The sequence below is a fragment of the Mercenaria mercenaria genome, chromosome 5, assembly GCF_021730395.1.
Source record: "Mercenaria mercenaria strain notata chromosome 5, MADL_Memer_1, whole genome shotgun sequence".
NCBI classification, from domain to species: Eukaryota; Metazoa; Mollusca; class Bivalvia; order Venerida; family Veneridae; genus Mercenaria; species Mercenaria mercenaria.
This window is the reverse complement of record NC_069365.1, coordinates 31,414,786-31,438,751: the sequence shown is the minus strand read 5'-3', so window position 1 is coordinate 31,438,751 and position 23,966 is coordinate 31,414,786.

The window sequence follows — 23,966 nt, the reverse complement described above, 5'->3', positions numbered from 1 at the left end:
GGTGGGTTAAGGATTCAACATTGAACATTTTCTTGCTAGGAAATGAGTATCACCATATCTAACATATCAGTATAGTTTGGCCATAGGAAAATTTATATACCTTTTAACATGCACAAAAAAAATTAATGTTCATTTTCTTAGTCCAATGAAGTTAAACATTTTAAGTCCATAATCTAGAAGCTCAGCGCATAGACAAATATATCAACTGTACTATACTGAAAATAATTTGTTCCCATATGCCGTCAGGAATTCTGGAAATGTCTCTTGTTCTGCTGTTAAAGAAGTCTGTACAAACAAATTTCAATAATTTTTCTTCATACAAATTTATATTCTGCTATCCAATGTGTCAACTTTAAGTGCCTAAAATATCTGTTCTGTAAGAGGTATCTCCTAAAAGTCTAAAAGGAGCCAAACTGTCTAAATAACAGTTCTTCTTTATTTCAAATTATATTTTCATTCAGTAATACTGACGTGCTATTGAGCTTTCCAGTGCTCTGAATGGACCTGATGTATAAACTGTATATTAAATCTATCATTAGGCCAGAGTTTTTTTATTTTTCGTTTTACGGGAGCGCCGGTCCTAAATATTGCAAAAGTGGAATAAAATTAAAATTCATTTTCCCGAGTTTTATTTTATTTTTTCCGCCGGTCGGCTGTTTACAGCCCCAAAGAAAATAAAATTAGTGTATTCACCTGGACGTAATTTCACAGGAAGGGAGTTTAAATCGTGCAAAATATCGTGTTTTGCCGCACATTTATCGGCATTAACAGGGTGTAAAATTCCACTCGCCTGCTCGCATTGGAGGGTTAAGTCTGAGTAGGACGAGTGGACCTCGCTGTGTACTCGGACGATCGGGCGAGTGGTTTTTTTTACGTCCTTTACCAAAATTCAGAAATTACATCTACAAAACGTCAACAAACTTTGAGATGGTTCAGTCGCTACCCGGATTGACTGGAATTTACCCGCGAATCGTAAAGATATCAAAACGTCATGCCGGTAATTTTCCATTCCACAAGCACGTGTGACCTTAGTATCGTAACATCTAATTTACATCGACACGTACACAAAAACCGTGCGTAGTGCATTCATTATTTAATATTTTCGCTTCAAGTTTTCAACACCCCTTGAAAAATAATACTTTTTGATTTCTATAATGATTTTAATAAGATATCGACAGAAATGTAGGCAAAATTCTATAAAAACGGTCGAATTTTCATATAATCATTTGTAAAAATTCAAACAGCGCGATCTTAGTTACTTATTTCTTTCTAAAAGTAAATAAATGATGAATACTATGGGCTTAAAATTCAGACTTTTGACCAGAAAGTACAAAAAACAGAATAAAAAAATCTTAAATAATGAAAAAGCGGCTGCGATTACAATACATGGAGTAAGACGATTTTTGGCAAACAGATTTCTGTTAGTGCGGCAGAATAGGTTACGTGACCTCGTGAACATAAGTAGAAATGCGATTTTAAAATAAAGCAATGTGATGTAACTGCGGGTTTTAATAAGTTTTAAATGAATCTTTGTACATGTATTTTTGACCAACAATTTAAAAGTTTTTCTTGTCAAACAATAATGTAAATTCCTCGAGGGCAAATAGGTCACAGAGGTAGGATATCCACTATAGTAACTATCGTTTGAGACATTTACCTTTTATACGGGATATAGCACATTCGCTTTTGATAACAAATTAAAGAAGAAATTTTTTATTGATTTCTATTTCTCAGCAATTTTAAGAACCGATGTGGTACGATCAGACAGTGATACATGCACATGGCGCGAAAACATGACGTAATGCCATGACAATCTCGAGCAAAAATACCGCTTTGATCTCCGCTTCAGATGTCAAGATACTGACACACTTCTTTTAGCTCTTAGAGGGGGTGTAAATTGATCATGAAAACAAGGTCAACATTACTTAGTTTATCACTGAATAATTACCAATAATCTTTAACGTTTTTTTCTCTCTCTTTCTACACGGGTGGATGGACGATGATTGTGTCCAAAATTTTTTAGACACTTTTCAAAATATATGTTTTTCGGGAAATAATACTATTGTACATAATACTCATTTCATAAAAGTGACAATATTAAAAGTATTAAATTGTCTAAAGATTGTCTTACTCACATTTTGTTTTCAATAGATTCAACTTACAAGTTTGCCATAGAAAGGTAATACAATATCAAAGGTGCTTTGACATTAAATTTTATTCAAAACATTAATTAGTTGTTTGCAGAACAAATAAATGTTTGTAACAGCAGATTTTTTTTATATTTTTATTTCAATGGTGACCCCTCACACTTTACACAGGCTTGGGACTGTCTGGCATAAAGCAGCTGGTAGTGTTGGCAAAATCTCAGACAGATGGTCCATTTCTTTTGTAACTTCAATAGAATTCATAAGTGTATAAAGAATAATAAAGAATACTTTTTATTGGAGACAATATTTTGACAAAAAGTGATGCAACTTCAGTACTTGAACTTAGTGTAGTATAAAAAGGTGCAAATTACAGAAGCAACTTCAGTACTTGAACTAAGTGTATTATAAAAAGGTGCAAATGAGTTAAATGAGGTAAATTTTCAGATAACTTTTTGCTAGATTATCTTTCGTTTTTCATCACTGAAAAAAAAATCTTGCCCTCTGCACTGTGACTGTAATTCAAAGTTATTAAATACTTTATTTTGCTGATAAAATCCAGTATATTATGAGCTGGCATAAACTGTAAAGTTAGCTCGTTAAAGATGATATTGGTGAAAGATACAATAAGTAAATATTATGTATAAAAAGCAGAGGTTACACAGCAGAAGATGCAAGCAAACCAAACCACCAAAACTACTATACTACTAAGCCACTTTATACCAGACGTGTTTAGTCTCTACTTGCTGTCACTGAAATTTACTGTGGCTGTTGTAACAGATAAAATAATTTTTGTCTTCCACTTAAATTAAGTAAAACAAGCTTTCTGAATTTTAAAGACTTGCCAGTGTGAGTTACAGTGCCTGAAGCAGTTTATTCACAAGTATGCATGAAACTTTTATTCAATGTTCATCCTGTATAAATGGCTTTTATAGTCTTAAAACATAACAATACATCACAATATTAAATACTGGACACAAACACAAGTAAACAAAACTTGAAACGAAAGTTCATCAAAATAAAAAAAATCTTTAAAAATTCTATTTTATTTTTGTTTTTTTCCGAGATGCTGACTTCCAAGCTTTTTATTTTTATTTTTATTCCCTCCTCCCCCTGCTCATTTTTCAAAAATCTCCCGTAAAACGAAAGATAAAAAAACTCTGGCCTTACAAAGAATATGCAAGCTGTCAATTAGCATTAGGATCATAAAATTGTGAGAAGAGTGCACTCTCAGAAAATGCTACTGTTTCTTCCTATAAAATGGGAAACTGATCAGTGTTTTTGTTTATTTATTTATTTGTTTATTTTTGTTATATTGTTAAATACACTGACACAGTTATAGGACATCTGTAATTTTCCCAGCTTAGATGGTGTAGCAAGACCATAGGTGCCCTTTTGTGCATTATTTCATCACATGCTGCCACCTGGGTAGAACCACCAACCTTCCGTAAGCCAGCTGGATGGCTTCCTCACATGAAGAATTTAATGCCCTAAGTGAAGCCTGAACCCACATCGGTGGAAGGCATTAGTGATTAGAAGTCAGCGATCTTAACGACTTGGCTATGGAGGCCCCACAAACAGACCAGTATGTATTCAAGATTGAATTAAGACTTACTATTGTAAAGGTTCATTGGACTCTTGAGTTTAAACTATGTTCAGAATAAACTAGTGACCATTTGAAGAAACTTGGGAGAGGACCTTATAAAGATGCTGCACACCAAGTTTGAAGATCCATCAAGCAGTTCATGAAACAAGAGCTGTCCGTAAGACAGAGCGCTCCACTATTCATCAATTTGACAGTAAAATGAATTTATGTCTCAATAAGAGACCTCTACTAGTCTTACATATTACAAAAGATATGTCTATAAACGAAGCTTTTGAAAAAATTTAACATGAAAATAATTCTAAGTATAGCATTTTAGTGACCTTGACCTTGGGTATAAAGGGCCCCTGCACATACTTTGTTTGTATGCTAGACAATGTTTATGCTAAGAAACAGTAAGATATAAGCAATAGTAACAAAGATATGACAGAAAAACTAAGGTTGCCAAAAAACTTTAACCTTAAAAATAACCAAAGTATAACACCTTGGTGACCTTGACCTTGGGTATAATGGGCCCAGCCCATACATACACTTTGTTTACATGCTGAACAATTTTAATGTGACGTTACAGTATGATATAAGCAAAAGTAACAAAGAAAAACAAAGGTTGCTGAAAAACTTTAACCAAGAAAGCTCATGCCGACGCCAATGCCAGGGTGAGTAGAATAGCACCCCTATTCTCCAAATAGTGGAGCTAAAAAGGTTGTTTAAACATATTTCAATTTTTAGCTCTGACAGCCCCTAGAAGGGGTTGAACCCTCCAATTTGAACAAGTGTGGAAGAAGACCTCATAATAATGCATCAGACCAGATTTGGTAGAGGACTTAACAGTGACGTTACAGACCAAGTTTGATGAGAATCCATCAAGCAGTTCATGAGAAGAAGTCCTCCAGAAACCATTATCAGTCTCCAGAATACTGCGACTTAGATCTTTTACAAATTGACCTACAACAACAGGGATTCTCCTCAAGTGCTGCTTAGTTATCCTGTCAAGACTAAATGTTGCAGCTAAAAGCTTTATGACTTCACAGAGCTCAGAAATGAAAAATAGGAGATGTTAATTAAGTATGATTCCTGTTATTTTGACCTTTTAACCACTGACCACAAAATCAACAGGGATCTCCCTCTAGTAGACTTTAGTTACAGTTTCAAGTTTGAAAGCCTTAGATGTTATACTGTACCGAAACCAAGTTTAGACTCCAGGTGACCAGTTCGACCTACTGACCCTAATAAATATCAAGAGCCTCCTCAAGTGATGCTTAGTCATGTTGTCAAGTCTAAAAGCTGTAACTATTATACTTTGTAACTTAGAGTCCAGAAACTCTTAGGTCCCTGTGACCTTGACCTCCTGCTCCAACCGTCAAAGGGATCTACATCAAGCAGAACTTAGTCAATGTAAGTTTGAAAGCACAGTGGCAGTTATACTTTAACTATTTAGAGTCCTGAAACCATTTTCAGTTTCCAGGTCACTGTGACCTTTGATCTTCTGAAGTCTTCATTGTAATCAAAGTTTGAAACATTGTACATTCTAAATTAGTCAGGAAATGCAAACTGTTGTTGGACCATCAGACAGATGGGCAATGCCATTCCATAATATGTCCCATTTTTGTCAAAATGGGCTTATTAAGAAAACATACTATATCATAAGATTTGTTACATCCTTGGGTACTTTTTTATAACTTGACCCATAAGATTCTACACAAAGACTGCTGTGTCTGTTATCACAGAGAACCACTTAACAACCCTCATGTTTATTGATAATGATTCAAGAACATCAGAACTGGTCTTTTCTAATGGCCTTTTCAATACTCTTAAATAATCATTTGACAGGAACACTTGTTTCTGTTTTGAGCAATTAGCCACCAGATTCCATCTTTAGTTCACCTGCAGCTGAGAGATTTCCCAGAACTGAAGATGTACTAGAATATTATCTGTAAGTAATGCACAACATATATTTTATTGGTTCATGTTCATTTTATATTCTGGTTTAATTAACTTACATAGCAGATTTTAAAACTGTCATCTTTGTACATATGGACTGTATTCTAACATGTATATACAGTGCACTCTTGAGAACTTGAACACCTTTCAGACTGGAGTTTCTGTTTAAGGCAAGGCTTTCACTGACGTTTTGTATTGTCCATTCTTGAGTGAAATCACCACATTTTATAGCTAGTACAAACATAACTTACAAACAAAAGGTCACTTCAACTTTTTTCTGGATTAAAGTGATACAAGATACACATATGCCTCTACAATGGTCATCCTATTTTCTGTCCCAATATCACTATGATCTTGAACTTTGACCTATTAACATCCAACATAATAGGGGCAATGTTATACCGTATTTTCCCGTATTAACGCCCCCGGGGGCGTTACATTTTCCAAAGAGGGGGCGTTTATTTGAGGTAAAAAAATAAAAAATGAAAATTTTTACAAAACTTAAAAACATCGTTCAAACTAGCTGTAAAGTGTTTCTGTGTTGTTTAATCCCCCTAAAACGTAATTATTTGACATCCAATTTAATGCAGTGTGTCTTTTATGCATTTAAATATGGTACCTCGTGTATTCCATGTCTGGCTTTTTGACACGCTCGCGACACTACACATTACGTCATTACCCAAACAGCTGTGTACTCCGATAACATTTTCCTTAGTACATGCGGGTAGTCATAGCCTCTATGCCGTCTAAACAGCTGATCGCATGTATTGACATGCTGACTGAGGCCCGATATGGGTAGCCGAATTCAGAGCTCTATGTATAGATCTAACATGCGGGTAGCTAATAGCGCAATACACAATGTCAATGGTTTGACACGCTGCTGTGCCTGCTTTTAAATTAAAAGTTCTTAACACTGCCGAAGAAAAGGGTATATCATAAACACATTGCTGCAAGTTTGTCTAAAGTCGGCAGGAAGCATGTGCGTGAGTGGTGTAAAAACAAATCAAAAATGTATTTACCATTTAATTTTCTGTTACGTACCGTACTTAGTACAAATGTTTTGGACTTACGGTACATGGACTGTTTAAAAGTGTGTTTAATTTTTAATACATTGGACTTTAGTACTGTAAATTACTTATTATGTGGACTTATAAAAATGAGGTAGGTGATTTTTTCCCGTTCTTGTTGACTTTTTTCCCCTCCAAAATTGGTGGGGGGCGTTAATTAGAGGGGGGGGGGGGCCTTAATTCGGGAAAATACGGTATTCCCTGACAATCAACCTATGAAGTTTGTGGACTGTGGACAAAAACACTATTGTTACTGATTGGATACTGGTTTCAGTGTTGAGGTGACTCTGTATGACCTTCAACCTTGACCTACTGACCCCCTATAAACATTGGAGGTTATCTTCTTATCACAGGCAATCATCTTTTAAAGTTTAACCACTGTTAACCAAAGCCTTCTTTAGTTACTGAGCAGAAACCGACCACTGTTAAACTTGGACCTTTGACATACTACCACAAAGCCAATATGGCAACCATCCTATGAAATTTAACAGCTTAGGCCAAAGCCTTCTTTAGGTATTGAGCAGAAACTATTTTCCAGTCTCAAGGTGATTATGACCTTTACCTTTAACCCACCAAGCCCCCAAAACAGCTGGGGTAATCTATTTCCACAGGCAATTATCCTATGAAGTTTGATGACCACAAGTTAAAGTGTTCTTTAGCTATTGAGCAGAAACTGTTTTCAGTCTCAAGGTTATTGTGACATTGACCTTTACTCAAGATCATTGTAATCTTGACCTTTAACCTATTCACCCTAAAAACAATAGGGAATATCTACTGACCAAAGGCAGTCAACCTATGAAGATTGATTATTGTGAAGCTAAACATTCTCTTAAGTACCAAATGGTTCATAGACAGACATGAGCAAAACCACATACCCACTCTTTCTGGAACAGGAAGGGTGGGGGCACAAAAATGTAGGGATAACCTATGCCTTTCAATGTTATAATGGCTTGGTAACCAAGGCATCTCAAGGGATGCTATAACAGGAAAAAAACCTGTTAATTATTCTAACATATAACATTTAAAAAAAACTAAATTAAATGAAGACCATGTCAATAAGCACTCATTTCCTTTTCAACTATATACTTTACAACCTGGGTCATGTTATTTATTATAATTATATATAATGGAGATACATTTATACTATATAATAGTGAAATCCTTTATTATATTATATTATACAAGATTTATATAGCTCCCTTTTCATGATAAACACATTCAAAGGCCTTTTACATAGCGCAAAGGCAGCCTCCCAGGGCACCAAATTCATCTTATACTAGTACAGACACAGAGCGATCTGAGGGACAGGGTGAGACAAAGTCCCCAAAACAAAGATAGATACAAGTCTGTCCAGCTAACTTAGACTAGCTCTTTGCGAATAGACAGTCTGTTTCTTTAACATGCCCTAGTGTATATCACTGGTGCACAGGAAACTGTCTTTCCTGGAAGCTTCTTATCCATCTTTTCATGGTAGGGCAGTGTTATTGATCAGACACAGATTGACATAGGGCCAGAAGATATGGTCCTACAAAACATTTAGGACTCCTATTATACCATTCTACTAATGATATATATGCACTATAGAACTGTGTTAACCTATCCCAACAAAACACAAAATTTGCTTACAAAATGATTTGCTGGCCAAGGATCTCACAAAGATTTTCCAGAGCATCTGCTTAATATCTATTAGAAGACAATATTTCAGCAGCATGTATTCAACTATTTCAAAAGCTGCCATTTCTGGCTGTAAATGATATATTTTCGACAAGTGATCTATTAAGTCACACTACAGTGTTTCTAGATATACATGATGAATAGAGGCTGAACAAGTAGATTTTCTCAAGTACATTTAAAAGGCCATACTGAGATCCAATTCTCCTAAATGGTAATTTGTACACAATTTGTCTGTTTTGTGACAAGTTAGACAAGCAGAAGGTGAGGTTTCTCTTTCTAATCAGATAATAAAATAAATTATTTAAATATAAAACAAATATATTACAGTAATTACTGCATAACAGAAGAAAATGCAGAAACTGTTATCAATGAGTCTAATTAAAACTAGAAATGTGTCACAGACATGGATGCCCCCACAATATGAGAAAGGTCACAGGCATGGTACTGCTCACAAACTAAAAGAAGGCCCTATTTATTTACAAAAAAAAAATATTGTAGGAAAACCAGAAAATTTAGTATTCTGTATATGTTGTGAAAATTGGCTAAGTTCAACCAAGGACTGTGACCTTGACTTTTGAGCTAGTGAAATGGTTTTGCGCATGACACATCGTCTATCCATGCTTATCATTTGTGTCAAATTATTTTGAAATCGGACCATGCATGTCAAAGTAATGGACCGGATACAAAAACCACATTATAAGTATATATGTAGTGAAAATTGGCTAAGTTCAACCATGGACTGAGACCTTGACCTTTGATCTAGTGAAATGGTTTTTGTGCATGACACATCGCCTATCCATGCTTATTATTTATGTCAAATTATTCTGAAATCGGACCATGCATGTCAAAGTGATGGCCAGGACACAAACACCACCCTTTCCTGAACACACAAACACACAGTAACACTATATGCACACACCACCACCCCCATTTTACGGCAGGGGCTTAAAATCAAACAGGCCAAGATGGCCCTAGTTCGCTCATCTGAGTAACACACTATAACAGTGTAAACATACTTTACCTAGTATTTCATGGAGACAAATGTTCTGCCTAATTTTCATTAAGACTGGACCAAAATACGTGGCCTCTTGAGTGTAAACAAGCATTTTCTTTGGTTTGACCTAGTGACCTAGTTTTTTTACCCCACTTCACCCAGATTTGAACTTGTCCAAAATTTTATCAAAACAAACATTCTGACAAAGTTTCGGGAAGATTGGAGCAAAAACGTGACCTCTAGAGTGTATACAAGCTTTTCCTTTGATTTGACCTAGTGACCTACTGTAATTTCCCGAATAAACGCCCCCGGGGGCGTTACATTTTCCAAAGGGGGGCGTTCATTTGAGGTAAAAAAATAAAAAATTAAAATTTTTACAAAACTTAAAAACATCGTTCAAACCAACTGTTAAGTGTTTCTGTGTTGTTTAATTCCCCCAAAACGTAATTATTTGGCATCCAATTTAATGCAGTGTGTCTTAAAATTTATACGGTACCACATGTATTCCGTGACACGCTCGCGACATTACACATTACGTCATCATACCCAAACAGCTGTGTACTCCGATAATATTTTCCTTAGTACATGCGGGTAGCAAATACACAATGTCAGTGGTTTGACACGCTGCTTATGTGCCGGCTTTTAAATTAAAAGTTATTAGAACTGCCGAAGAAAAGGTTAACACTTTGCCGCAAATTTGTTTGAAGTCGACAGGAAGCTTATGCGCGGGTGGTGCAAAAACAAATCAAAAATGGATTTACCGTTTAATTTTCTATTTGATGATTGGATATGTACCTTACTTAGTATAAACGTTTTGAATTTACGATACATGTACTGTTTAAAAGTGTGTTTAATTCTTAATACATTGGATACTTACTGTAAATTACTTATTATGTGGACTTATAAAAATGAGGTAGGTGATTTTTTTTTCGTTCTTGTTGACTTTTTTTCCCCTCCAAAACGGGTGGGGGGGCGTTAATTAGAGGGGGGGCCTTAATTCGGGAAAATACGGTAGTTTCTGAACCCACATGACACAGATTAAAAATCATCCAAGACTTCATGATAACAAACATTCTGACCAAGTTTTATGAAGATAGAATAAAAATGTGCCCCCTAGGGTGTACCCTTACGAAAATGAAATATGGAAACAAGCTGGCATTAAGCTGCAAGGTAACTGTCAATGATCTGGCAACAGTCTGTCAAAAAAAAAAGGTAACTGGAAATAATCTGACTCCTATATGGGAACAAACTTCCAAGAAAAAAAGTTTAGCTGAAAATAATATGGACACTATTTCCATATTATTTCCAGTTTCTGGGAATAATCTGCAAACTATATGACAATAAACTGGCTCATAACAATCAGCATGTAAACACACTGACAATATTGTCAGCTTGTTTCCAGTGTCTGGTAGAAATCTGGCAGGAAAATGGCAAGAAACTGGAAACAAAAAACATAATTTCTATAATCGAATTGAATGAGTACTGAGATACCAGTATAGTTATGGGACCTGCTTAGTACATGTCAGGTCATGACATTGAACAAGTGTGTAATTAGTTTCAATCTATAATTTTGTAAAAAAAAAAAAAAAAAAAAAAAAAAAAAAAAAAAAAAGAAAAGAAAACATAGGGTCATGTCCAATAACTTCTATTCTTTGAATAGTCGAGATAAAAATTACATAAGTGACAATATTGTATGGATTGGCTGTCTGTCTGACAGTACATTGGATATAAATTTACTTAGAGCAGATTCTGACAATGCACTGGCTACACAATGGCAATACACTGGCAATATACCCATCTTTGCAATTTTCACAGCAAAACAAATATTACAAGACACCTTATCAAAATGGCCATGTGTTGCATTTTTCCCTCCAAAACTATTTTCAGTTTTCAATAGTTTTCCAGCACTGATGGGCACATTGTAAAGGTACTTTTTCATCATTTTACAGTTACTTGTTTTCATTGTAACACAGATTATGTCCGCAACAAGTATTTTTGCTAAACAGATACAGAAATTTTAAAAGTCATGTATTTTTGCTACCCTGTAAAATTAATTTGCAGATTTACCATAATCTTTGTCAAATTTCCTTTGGTTTCAATATTATATTATTGATAACTGAAATATTGCAAATCTGAATTTGTATTAAAATTGAGTCACAAGCAAATGAAGGTTTTAAGTCACATTAAAATTCATATTAAACATTAATAAGGATAAATAGAAAAAAATATATACTGACACTAAACTGGAAGCAAACTTCCCATACACTGACAATGCTATGACAATACAATGGTAATAAAGACAATTTTCCTAGGGGGAAATAAAAAAAATTAGTAACACTGAGTAGTAAGCGATATATTGGGATACTAGTCCATCATTAGCTCAGTAGGTAGAGCGTCGATCTACGGATCATGGGGTCGCGAGTTTGATCTTAGGACGGGGCTTATGTTCTCCGTGACTATTTGATAAATGACATTGTGTCTGAAATCATTAGTCATCCACCTCTGATTCATGTGGGGAAGTTGGCAGTTACTTACAGAGAACAGGTTTATACTGGTACAGAATTCAGGAACACTGGTTAGGTTAACTGCCCCCTGTTACATGACTGAAATACTGTTGAAGAACAGCATTTAACCCAAAACAAACAAACAAAACTAGTCCATCTGCCACACTAATGTATACACGCTGTTACATGACTGAAATACTGTTGAAAAACGGCGTTAAAACCCAAAACAAAAAAAACACTCATGTATAAGTGCTCATAACTTTGTACTGCATAAAGGAATTTAGTTAAAACTTTAAATAATGATTCCAGTTTGCTAAAGTGTTTCTCTTGTCCATGTAAGAGAGCCTGGCATGTTGTGACTGACTATACACTGACAATACAATGACAACACACTGGCAATATGCCAGTGTGTTGTCAGAAAAATATTTCCAGTTGACTGGCTGTGCACTGACAATACAAGGACAACAGACTGGAAAGTCCAAAAAGCCGCTTGTTGTCAGTTGTGTATCCAGTCTGTTGCCAGATTGACATTGCATACCAGTTTGTTGCCAGATTGTTGTCAGTGTTTATTTCCAGATACCTCTATATAATTTAGCTCCTTCAAATAGTTTTATATGAAAAATCAATGAAATTTTGTTAAAACGTCATTACAAACATCACTGACAACAAACTGTATATAAACTGACAGCAGACTGGAAGTTAAATTTTACAGTTGGTTTTCAGGTCTGGAAATCAGCTGACAAGCACATGGACACATGATGGTTATTAAGTGGCAACACACTGGATCAGTTTATTGTCAGCTCTGGAAATAGGCTGGCAAGTAACTGGATTTTAGAGTATTATTGACTGGAAACACACTGGACATAAACTGACCACACACTGACAATAGGGAAGGTTTTTCATAAGGGTAAACATGCTTATTCTTTGATTTGTCCTAGTTTTTGACCCCATATGACCCTGTTAAAATTTGAAGACTTGTTTTTAAGATAGTTCTACACATTTGGAGAAAACAATTTCTACAATGTAGATCTCGAAAACCATAATTTTTCAAAACTTCAAATTAAACATACTTAAGAGAAAATCACAATTTTGATGACATTTTTGCAAATATAATTTTTTCTAGAATGTAGATTTTACTGAAAACTTCCCACAGTTGTAAATAAACATGATGTTCCACATATTACGGAAAAATTAAATGTATAGGTCTGTGTGCTTGTTTACGAAATAATGTGAAAAAGGCACAGGAAATCCTGGGATTATCCCAGGAATATAATGTCCAGAAAATATCTCAGGAATGCCTGGGATAGTTCTGGGACTTTTCACGCCGTTAAATGGGAATGGGACAATCCCAGGATTTTCCTGTGAACATGAAAAAAACAGGACACCAGAACACCATGAAACCTATGCTGTCCTGCTATTCTGAAAATCCCAGGAATGTTCTGGGATTTCCTGATGTCAGGAAATAAAAGTATATATTGTCCTGTTCTCAGGAAATCACAGGAATGTCTTGAAAATTCTTGAGGTCAGGATATCCAAGGACAATTGTCCTGTCTTCAGGAAATCCCAGGAATTCCTGATGTCAGGAAATTTCAGGAGAATTGTCCTGTCTTCAGGAAATCCCAGGCATTCCTGTTGTCAGGAAATCTCAGGACAATTGTCCTTCAGGGAAGTTTCCAGGACATGTAATAGAATACCTTGTAAACATGATTTGAAATTATCTTTGGTGGGAAATACAGTTAACAAATTGAATGAATGTAACATTTCAATTGTATTTACAGTAAGAATAATAATTAAGGATTATCATTTCCAAGTATTAAAAATATTTTCTAATTAAAAAGTTTACATCATGTACATTGAAACATACAACCTGTCATAGCAGAAATATCAATTTATCAGTTCAAATATGTGCAGGATATACAGTTAACAAATTGAATGTTAAATTTCAATTGTATTTTCATTAAGAATAATAATTAAGGATTCATCAGCAGAAATATCAATTTATCAGTTCAAATATGTGCATACATGGCAAAAACACTAGGTGTAATATTTAGTCTAGAAACATCAAATTGTGAGCTTCATATTGAGCAAAAAGCTCTTATCATTCTATGATCTGTTAACTTTTAAGAGTGAAACTGCCTTTGATCAAACATGTACAGATAATCTAAACAGTACTAACATATTTCACTCTTTAACGCTCTGATTGATTTTAAAGAAAAATACTTTTCTAAATAACTTACTGGTATTGTTTTGTAAAATCATTAAATGAAGGTATATATTTAGTATAATTTCTAAAAGTTTAATACAGAAATAATTTGCTAACTTACCACAAATATAGAATATATTCCTGTTACTCCAACAACACCACAGCACAAGTGCTTAATGATACAAAACATGGGTCTTCAACACCAGGATGTAATTAACTTACTAGACCATTACAAGATCATGTTTCAAATTAATTACCATCTTTCAATATGTATCTTTTAGAAAAAGTCCTGTCTTTTTCCTATGAACAGGACAATTTCCATTAAAAGCCCTGTTTTTTTTCCTGTGAACAGGACAATTTCTATCAAAAGTCATGTCTTTTTCCTGTGAACAGGACAATTTCTATCAAAAGTCCTGTCTTCAAGACTTATGCAGCCTTGCTAAAAGAATCTCGGGATATTCCAGGATAATCCTGGGATTTCCTGAGAACAGGAAAATATTTCTGCACGGATTTTACCCATGAAACAAGAGCTGTCACTAATGGTGACAAATGTCCCCACAGCGCCTTGACCTTTGTCCCCAAAGTCAATAGGGGTCGTGTACTCAATAAGTACTATTTAGCAAGTGAAGTTTAAAAGTCCTGGGTGCAGTGGTTCGTGAGTAAAGTGCCTTCATGCAAAAAGTTAACGTTGCCTTCATGCAAAAAGTTAACGTTGTGACGAACGGACGGACAGCTGAAAACTAATATGCTGCCTTTTGGGGGCACAAAAAAAGACCTGCATATTTCAAGCATTTTTGAAGACATTATTTAGAGTTATAATCTAACGAGTCAACATTAATTTGTAACATTATATCTTTAATCTTTAGAAAGATAACAACGCTGTCGTTATAGTATCTTTGCTCACAGAAATCCAATAATTCATGAAATGATTTTCATTTCCTTATACAGTCTCAGTCCTGGCTTTATAATAAACCGATGTTATCCTGATAAATGAAAATATGCTAATATTACTTCCAGTTTATCATTAACGTGCAGATCGAACTACCTCAGTATACTACAAATCCCTTACTGACCAGTCTACGATCTGATGCTTGCTTTTTTCAGCAGCATTTCAAATTTTATGTCTCTGTCTTTTCTTATACTGAATTTACTACAATTATATATGTATTATAAAATACATCATGCTGCCTGTACATGCAGCTATTACTGAATCAATTCAGAATTTGTGGAATTTTCTAATCTGATTACCCAAATCATGCTGATTGCTTCCTGGTGTCCAGTTTACCTTTTTATTTGGAGAGAAATTGCAGAAATCATTTGTTCATTTTACTGTCTTGGTTACCTTAATAGAAATTTCATCAAAAACAACTTTTCCCATTAAATATCTGCATCATATTTCTAATGAGAAGATCATTTGCTAGTTTTCATAATCATTCTGGCACATGATTCAGATTTTATCAGTTGGCTGGAATGCACAGACTTGCATGGTCATAATTCAGCTTTGCTAATAAATCATAAAAAAAATTCAATGATCATGTTATAAACTAAAAAGAATAATGTGTGCAGTTATGTATTTAAATTTTGCACCAGAAAATGTCTGTTACTCAGCTTTCTAAGACAAAAAACTGATCATGCATGCAATTTCCATTTTTCAACAAGAAACGAGGCTTGAACGTGTCAACAAGCTATTACTCAAAAAGAAAGCTTTTAACAGCATTAAATACACATCTTACAGTCTGCATGTTGTTTGTCAGTTATTACTGAGTACCTGAAGTGTTACAATATTGTCATAGTGTCCTTTTTTTGTTTGAAAGCTTATTATAGATGCCACTGGAAACCCCTATGGACCACTCCTCTAACCCTTACCCTGCTTAATTTCTAAAATAAAGGTTTCACAGTCCATCTTTCAATTTGGTCAGTACCATTAACTGTTAAAACAGGTGCTTACCAAAAAGATACTGACTGAATAGTGAACAGTGCAGATCTTGGTCAGACTACATGGATGTAAATTTATATGGAGGATAGTGCAAGATACAGAAGATGCTCCAACTCGTACACAGGACAATGTTAGTAATTTTAGTTGGAGAAGCGGGAGCTAAAACCTGCATTCCTTGTTATCCAATACAAGTTTTAAAGTGTCAACACTAGACCAATGTGTCCCCTCTTATCATGATGTCATGGACTGTCCTGAGATACATACAAAAACAGTAACTGTTGCTAACCTTCTATTTGTTATATCAATAAACAGAAAGTCATTGAAAATGAAGAAAAGTAAATGAAGAGTATTGATGGTACTGATTGAGAAATTTAGAAAACTGTAAAAGTTGTCAATTTCAATGTTCACCTACTACAGATTCAATAGATAGAAATAATACTAATTCAAATGAATAACTTTCATGTAAAACACACCAAATTCTAAGTGAAAAGTGGCAAAGACTTTTGCAACAAATTGCTGAGACTTGGCAGACTTTTGCAACACATTGCTGAGACTTGGCAAAGACTTTTGCAACAAATTGCTGAGACTTGGCAAACACTTTTGCAACAAATTGCTGAGACTTGGAGACTTGTATATACATCCTGAATTCTTCCTACTATAGAATGACCTAGACAAAAATATATAAACCATCTTTACAAGTTACCAAATTATATTAAAGAATTCTGAAGACTCAATGACTCTAAAGACACAGTCTATGATTAAATCACTAAAGGTAATGTGTCAAGTGAAGTCAAACTGCTACAGAAGAGCAACTATCATAATTCTACAAATATTCCATCAATTAAAGGTAGAGATTAAAGTAAACTGGAAAAGGGATTCTAGATAAACATTTTCTACTAAACGAATTGCCATGTATATTCCACCTGAATTCAGGACAAATTACCTGATCAATGACAGTAACAATCTACACAGGGGTATATACAGCTTCAGTAAATGAAAATGAGACCTTTAAATAGACAACTCAAACCCATTCCAACAGTTCAAAGAATATATTTAAGAACTGATATTGTTATTTCGTGCATTTATATGGGTATAATACCTCACTGGGAGTTCATAAGACAGTAATTATTACAGTTTGTCATTTTTATGACAAGTCTGTGGATAAAAGTTCTTGTTCACAAGGTATCAAATCATCAGACTATATGAGAAATTATGAAAATAAACTCACTGATGGTGATTAGAAAGTTTATTTAAGAAGGCTTTTGCCCTGACAAACTGCCTTAAATACAATTATAGTGAATCTTAAATTTCATCTTAAATGGCCAAATTTGAATAATTAACAGATATGAAGACCATGCAGTAGAAGAAACTATATTAAATGTTAACATGCGAAATATTAAATAGAAAATGGGATTATTTCTAAATTCATTTTAGAGAGCGCCACTAAATGACTTTTACTATCATTTAGTTAACTTATTCTTTATTCCCTCCCCTGCAAAATGCTGTTCTTGAAATCATGAACACTTCAAACCATTAAAGACCTGTTCATGAACTAACCTTCAACAGTTCTTGATTTGTGTTCATGAACTTTTGGATATGAACTGTCCTTAAAAAGTGTTCATGAACAGTTCATGAACTACTAAAGAATCACACAGAGTTCTTGAATTGTCCCTGAAAAAAGGTTAAAGGAACAATCATGATGTTATTTTCTTGAATCTTTCATGCACTACTCATGACAGGTAGTTCATGAACTAATGAAGAATCATGTTCATGAATGGTTCACTGCTAGTTTGTGAAGATAAAATGGCACAATAAAAACATATAGCAAGAAGTTCATGTACTATTCATGTTCAACAAAATATCAAGAACTATTCATTTAGTGAATAGTTCATGAACTGTTCATGTACATTAGTTCTTGAAGTCATCTTTCACTTTTCATGCACTGTTCATGAACACGGTATTTAAGAATGTTTCAAGAATTTGTGCCATTTTATCTTCACGAACAATTCATGAAGTGTTCATGAACTCCGTTCATGAATAGTAATGTTTCATTTCACAGGGGCTGTCATGGTGTCAAAGTGCTTAAATAGTTTGGAAAAGATGCTGGATATGAGGACAAATTAAATTCTCAAACAACCTCTCAAAACTTTTTAGTTGGAGTATGAAAATTACTTTTTCTAAGATATAACTACAGTATAAATTATATAATCAAAATATGAGAAAAACTTAATACTGAAAAAAAAATTCTCATACAAGGAATATCTAATAAATCATTAGAACACAATTTTCTTCTGAAATCAATTCTAAAACTAGAGACTGCTTTTAGTATAAACACATCTCTCCCAAGACCACTTCATTCAAACAGAAAAACTGAAAAGAAATGCAATATTCAGCCATACTACAAAGACATTTTATGATACATTTAAGTTTATTTGCTTCGATAACAGAAGGGGAAATAACCAAAATATTATAAGGCAATTTGTATGCAAACAAACTAATCAACAAAAAATAAACAAGAGCTGCTGTCTGTAAAACAAATATGTGTGTATGTGTGTGCGTGCATGTGTGTGACTAACCCTATTTATAGTCACCAATGGAATTCTTTAGCATGCCAGTTGTAAACACCCAAACACAGGACTCTTTACTCATTTTAGCAGGAGGAGTGGGGGCTAAAACCTACAATCCCTTGTTGTTGTTGTTTTAAAAAATACAAAAGTAAAAATTAAAAAAGAGTTTTGAGTCACTCCCGATAAAATTCACATGAAATTTCCCGTTATACTTCAAATATAGAGAGCAAACTCCAATGGAGACAAGAACTTAGTCTTAATTATAATGGGAGACTGCCGTTGGAAATATAAATTTGCTGTTTATTTGGATATTTGGCAAAGCAGAAATATTCGTTAAATTTCTCGAGGGTGACTTTTTTTAAGTTTATCAAACAAATGTTTACTTTGCGGATAAGTGTCGTAATTTTGTCCTAATTGCCACAGAAGTTGGGGTAAACCTCTGGGATGGGACAGACTTTAGAAAAATAATATTCCTCTGGAAATACAGATGATTTCACACACTGTTTAATCTTTTTTTTGACAATATTTTTCTGCTTTGCTATACTTTGTTCAAAGAAACTTGATCATGATCAGTAACTGCTGCAGTGAGTCCTCTGAAAATCCCAGACTTTCTGTGATATGCAAGATACAGCTGTCTCTTCATAAAACAAGTGGAAGCAAAACACAAGCTGAGGTCTCTAGCTAGATATCATTTGACACAGATCAACTGTGGACACAATAAGAAGTACAACTGCATTTAAAAACCATAGGTAAAATACCAAAAGAAACCAATAATTTACCGATCCTGTCTATTGCTCCTTTTTGGCAATAGAATTATCCTTGAGAAACCACTTGAGAAACCAGTCTATTGTCTACTTTGTCAATGTCAAATATCTAGAAAACCAGTCTGTTACCCTTTTTAGATTATTGTTGTTTTTTTGGGGGGAGGGGTGAGGGAGGGGCAATATCAAATATGTAGAAAAACATGCATATTGTCACATTTCTGATCTGGAAACTGTAACCTAGTAGTCCATGCATATCATCCATACCATGCACATCAAACATGCCATTGACATTATTCATATTATGGGCATCATCCTAACCCATGGAAAACATCCATACTAAAAAAATAATCCATAACATGGACATGTTATATAACCATAAACATCATCCATACCATGGACATCATTCATACCATAAACATCATCCTAAACCATAGACAACATCCATACTAAAAACATAATCCACTAATGGTGACAAATGCCCCCACAGCACCTTGACCTTTGACCTGGTGACCCTAAAGTCAGTAGGGGTGGTGTACTCAATAAGTACTATCAGCATGTGAAGTTTGAAGGTCCTGGGTGAAGTGGTTCGCATGTAAAGTGCCTTCATGCAAAAAATTAACGTTGGCCCCTGTGACCTTGACCTTTGACCTGGTGACCCCAAAGTCAGTAGGGTTGGTGTACTCATAAAGTACTATCAGCAGGTAAAGTTTGAAGGTCCTGGGTGAAGTGGTTCGCGAGTAAAGCGCTTTCATGCAAAAAGTTAAGGTTGGCCCCTGTGACCTTGACCTTTGACCTGGTGACCCTAAAGTCAGTAGGAGTGGTGTACTCAATAAGTACTATCAGCATGTGAAGTTTGAAAGTCCTGAGTGCAGTGGTTCGCTAGTAAAGTGCCTTCATGCAAAAAGTTAACGTCGGCCCCTGTGACCTTGACCTTTAACCTGGTGACCCGAAAGTTAATAGGGGTGGTGTACTCAATAAGTACTATTAGCACGTGAAGTTTGAAGGTCCTGGGTGCCGTGGTTCACAAGTAAATTGCTTTCATGCAAAAGTTAACGTTGGCCCCTGTGACCTTTACCTTTGCCCTGGTGACCCCAAAGTCAGTAGGGGTGGTGTACTCAATAAGTACTATCAGCATGTGAAGTTTGAAGGTCCTGGGTGCAGTGGTTCGCAAGTAAAAGGCCTTCATGCAAAAATTTAACATTGGCCCCTGTGACCTTGACCTTTGACCTGGTGACCCCAAAGTCAGTAGGGATGGTGTACTCAATAAGTACTATCAGCATGTGAAGTTTGAAGGTCCTGGGTGCAGTGGTTCGCGAGTAAAGTGCCTTCATGCAAAAAGTTAACGTTGGGCCCTGTGACCTTGACCTTTGACCTGGTGACCCCAAAGTCAGTAGGGGTGGTGTACTCAATAAGTACTATCAGCATGTGAAGTTTGAAGGTCCTGGGTGCAGTGGTTCGCAAGTAAAAGGCCTTCATGCAAAAAGTTAATGTTGGCCCCTGTGACCTTGACCTTTGACCTGGTGACCCCAAAGTCAGTAGGGGTGGTATACTCAATAAGTACTATCAGCAATTGAAGTTTGAAGGTCCTGGGTGCAGTGGTTCGTGAGTAAAGTGCCTTCATGCAAAAAGTTAATGTTGTGACGAACGAACGAACTAACTAACTTACGGACGGACAGTTGAAAACTAATATGCCTCCCTTTGACAGTTGAAAACTAATATGCCTCCCTTCGGGGGCATAAAAACATAATCCATAACCTGGACACATTACATACCATAAACATCATCCATACCATGGACATCATCCATACCATAAACATCATCCTAAACCATAGACAACATCCATACTAAAAACATAATCCATAACATGGACACGTTATATACCATAAACATCATCCATACCATGGACATCATCCATACCATAGACATCATCCTAAACCATAGACAACATCCATACTAAAAACATAATCCATAACCTGGATGCATTACATACCATAAACATCATTCATACCACAAAAATCATTCATACCATGGACATCATCCATACCTGCATAGACATAATTTATAACCATGGGCATCATTGTACTGATACTGAAACTTCCTGTTTCAATAAAACAAATCTCAAAGCTTAGTTGAAGCCTAATTGGATAGAAAGTAGTTCATTCTTATTAATGAGTATGGCCTTTCATCTTATAAGGGAATTAAGTATCTATGCAGTTTGATGTATTTTCGCCTGCTTCCCCTGAGAAAAAGACTTCAGACATAACTGACATTCATTAAACTATTTTCAATAATTCTTAACTTACAACCTTAATCAAACATAGATCTTTCAAGCAAATTGTGGAGGGGAAGAAATGATATGAAAATATTATCCTTGGCCAAAAAGAGTCCGAAATTGTTTCTCAGAACCTGTTCGAACTTGTGACAGCCCAGCCAACAACGCACCTTGAAAAAAGCCACATATTCCCATTTATTTAAAGTGTACCATAATCATAGTGGAAATGAATATTAAAACAAAACAATATTGACTACTGTTTCTGCAATTTGTCACTTTTTCATTCCCAGTACTGAAGTAATTTTTCATAACTGAACACATCAGATTCCACTCAGAGACTGCTGTGTCTGTTATCACAGAGAACCACTTTACAACCTTCATGTTAATTGATAATGATTCAAGAACATCAGAACTGGTCTTTTTCTAATGGTTTTATCAATACTCTTATACAATCATTTGACAGGAACACTTGTTTCTGTTTAAGCAATTAGCTTGCAGATTCCATCTTTTCTTATGCTACAGATTGAGATAGTCCTGACTTAAAGTAAGTTGTAATAAAATGTCAAGCAAAATATAGTCTATTTTGTATAAATAATGCTACATTTAATAGAATCTTAAAGCAGAATTCATAACCTGTTAGTATATAATGTCTAAAATATGTAATTGTCGGTAAATACTGTCTAGAACACATAAGCTGTAAGTATATAATGTCTAGAATATGTAACTTGTAAGTATCTAATGTCTAAAATATGTAACCTGTAAGTATATACTGTCTGAACCATGGTAAACGATAAACCATTCGAAGCCCTTGATTATTTGTTAAGTATATAATGTCTAAAATATGTAACCTGTATGTATGTAATGTTTAGAATATGTAACCTGTCAGTAAATACTGTCTAGAACACATAACCTGTAAGTATATAATGTCCAGAATGTGTTACCTGTTAGTATATAATGTCTAAAATATGTAACTTGTAACTATCTAATGTCTAAAATATACAACCTGTCAGTATATATTGTCTAGAACACATAATCTGTTAGTATAAGATGCCGAGAATGTGTCACCTGTTAGTATATAATGTCTCAAATGTGTAACCTGTTAGTATATAATGTCCAGAATGTGTAACCATATAATGTCCAGAATGTGGAACATAGGTATATAATGTCCAGAGTATGTAACCTGTTAGATTATTATGTCTGGAATTTGTAACCTGTTAGTAATTAATGTCCAGAATGTGTAACCTGTTAGTATACAATGTCCACAATGTGTAACCTGTTAGTATATAATGTCCAGAATGTGTAATCTGTTAGTATATATTGTCTATAATGTGTAACTTGTTAGTATATCATGTCTAGAATGTGTAACATGTTAGTATACAATGTCCAGAATGTGTAACTTATTAGTATACAATGTCTGGAATGTGTAACCTGTTAGTATATAATGTCCAGAATGTGTGATCTGTTAGTATATATTGTCTAGAATGTGTAACATGTTATTATTCAATGTCTAGAATGTGTAACCTGTTAGTATACCATGTCCAAAACGAGTAACATGTTAGTATACAATGTCCAGAATGTGTAACTTATTAGTATATAATGTCCAGAATGTGTATCCTGTTAGTATACAATGTCCAGAATGTGTAACTTATTAATATGTAATGTCCAGAATGTGTAGCCTGTTAGTATAAATGTCCATCATGTGTACCCTGTTAGTATATAATGTCCACAATGTGTAACCCGTTAGTAAATAATGTCCAGAATGTGTAACATGTTAATATAAATGTCCAGAATGTGTAACTTGTTAGAATACAACGTCCAAAATGTGTAACATGCTAGTATACTATGCTCAGAATGTGTAACTTATTAGTATAATAATGTCCAGAATGTGTAATCTGTTAGTATACAATGTCCAGAATGTGTAACACGTAGTATATAATGTCCAGAATGTGTAACTTATTAATATGTAATGTCCAGAATGTGTAACCTGTTAGTATAAATGTCCACAATGTGTAAGTTATTAGAATATTATGTCCACAATGTGTAACCTGTTAGTATACAATGTCCAGAATGTATAACCTGTTAGTATACAATGTCCAGAATGTGTAACCTGTTAGTATATAATGTCCAGAATGTGTAACCTGTTAGTAAATAATGTCCACCATGTGTAACATGTTAGTATAAATGTCCAGAATGTGTGACTTATTAGTATATAATGTACACAATGTGTAACCTGTTAGTATACAATGTCCAGACTGTGTAACCTGTTAGTATACAATGTCCAGAATGTGTAACCTGTT